The sequence below is a fragment of the Capricornis sumatraensis genome, chromosome 19, assembly GCF_032405125.1.
Source record: "Capricornis sumatraensis isolate serow.1 chromosome 19, serow.2, whole genome shotgun sequence".
Classification (NCBI taxonomy): domain Eukaryota; kingdom Metazoa; phylum Chordata; class Mammalia; order Artiodactyla; family Bovidae; genus Capricornis; species Capricornis sumatraensis.
This window is the reverse complement of record NC_091087.1, coordinates 50,007,193-50,009,324: the sequence shown is the minus strand read 5'-3', so window position 1 is coordinate 50,009,324 and position 2,132 is coordinate 50,007,193. Positions and strand designations below refer to the sequence as shown.

Genomic DNA, 2,132 nt, shown 5'->3' with positions numbered 1-2,132 from the left:
TTGGAGCCCAAAACAATAAAGTCTGACACTGTTTCCACTGTTTCCCCATCTATTTCCCATGAAGTGATGGGACCAGATGCCATGATCTTCATTTTCTGAATGTTGAGCTTTAAGCCAACTTTTTCACTCTCCTCTTTCACTTTCATCAAGAGGCTTTTTAGTTCCTCTTCACTTTCTGCCATAAACAATCGCATTTTATTAACACATGGCTAAAAATCTAAAACCAAGAATTGCTAAAATTTTAATAATAGGTTTGTGGGCCTCAAATTCTCTCTCTCACCACCTTTCTTTAATAAATATTATATTCTACATAGAAATTAATCCAATTAACTTCTATGACAGTTTCCAGTCCTGCTGTCATCCCTGACACACAGAGACCCAGGGAGAGATACTTCTTTCCAGAGTAAATTTTAGGGGTCCAGAGTCAGTGGTCTGTGCTATTACAGGAGCAATTCTTGCCTCCAGCCCCCAGAGTACTACATATCTCATTTAAACAGAAAATTAGAAAAAGCAATTGTCAAGAGGAAAAATTAAAACTTAAGTGACATAAATTCTGTCATTCTGTATGATCACATGGAATTTTTAATGCATGCTTAAAACTTAAAGCAGTAAAACAGTGCAATTATAATGTTTTGTTTCATAAATGCAAAGTTAATATATGAAATATTTTACTGAATTTAAACTTTAAAATTATTACTTTTATTAATAATTGTTAACTATATTTATTATAAAACTTAAGGGTGAATCAATAATTATGATTGATTATTCACATGGTTATTGTTGAAAATAATTTTGTCCTATATGAGCAAGGGTAAGGGTATTAAAAATTATGTGTTCTGGGTGTCAAAAATGCCTGGTATACCATTTCCTCTTTGGAGCACATAATCATCTCCTCTTTCTGGCTTCTGACTGGGTTCTTATGGGACCACTGGTGGGGATCAGGAAAGAAAAAGAGCGAGAGCGGGGCATTTCTCTCTTCCTTTCCTTGCAGACTTGCCCAACTCTGGCAACATCCTTTGACATTTCTCCCCAGCTTTATTGAAATATGATTGACAAATAAGCAGTGTATAAATTTAAGGTGCACTGGTGGTCCAGTGGTTGAGAATCCACCTTGCAGTACAGGGGACACTGGTTTGATCTCTGGTCTGGGAGGATCCCACATGCCGAGAAGCAGGTGGGATTCTTGTGCCACTACTACTGTGCTCTAGACCCTGACAGCCACAACTACTGAGCCCATGTGCTGCAACTACTGAAGCCTGTGCACTAGAGCCTGTGCTCCACAACAAGAGAATCATTGCAATGAGAAGCCCACGGACCACATGAAGAGGAGCTCCCACTCACTGTAACTAAAGAAAGCTTGCAGCAGAAAAGACCCACCACAGCCAAAAAACATATATAAATATTTTTTCCAAAAAAAACTTAAGGTGCACAACATGATCTTTGGAAATATGTATACATTGTGAAATGATTCCCCCAATCAAGTGAATTTACCTACGCATCACCTCAACGTATTTACCTTGTGTGTGTGTATGTTGAGAACACTTAAGATCTATTCTCTTGGCAACTCTCAAATACATGATACAATATTATTAACTATAGTCACCATGCTGAACATCAGATCTTGAAAACTTATTCATCTTGCATAAGTGAAATTTAGTACTATTTGACCAGTATCTCCCCATTTCCCCTACCCTCCTGCCCCTGACAACCACAGTTCTACCCTTTTTTTCTGAGTAAGTTTATTTTAGATACTACAAATAAGTAAGATTAAATGATGTTTGTCATGCTCACTTTGGCAGCACATATACTAAAATTGGAATGATACAGAGAAGATTAGCATGGCTCCTACATAAGGATGACATGCAAATTCATGAAGTATTCCATATTTTTTTTAAGAAATGTTATTTGTCTTTCGGTGTCTGGTTTATTCCACTTAGAATAATGTCCTCTAGAATCATCCACTTTGTCACAAATGATAGGATTTCCTTCTTTTTCATGGCTGAATAGTAATCTACTGTATGAAGTGAAGTGAAGTGAAGTGAAGTGAAGTTGCTCAGTCGTGTCCGACTCTTTGCAACCCCGTGGACTGCAGCCTACCAGGCTCCTCCGTCCATGGGATTCTCCAGGCAAGA

At 37.8% G+C, this 2,132-nt stretch overlaps 1 non-coding gene across 1 annotated transcript; it reads left to right on the top strand.

Moving 5' to 3' along the window:
• Positions 1-1,783: 1,783 nt before the first annotated feature.
• Positions 1,784-1,890, top strand: LOC138095648 (U6 spliceosomal RNA). Its single transcript, XR_011146393.1, has one exon. It is a non-coding gene; the product is annotated as a U6 spliceosomal RNA (small nuclear RNA).
• Positions 1,891-2,132: the final 242 nt, after the last annotated feature.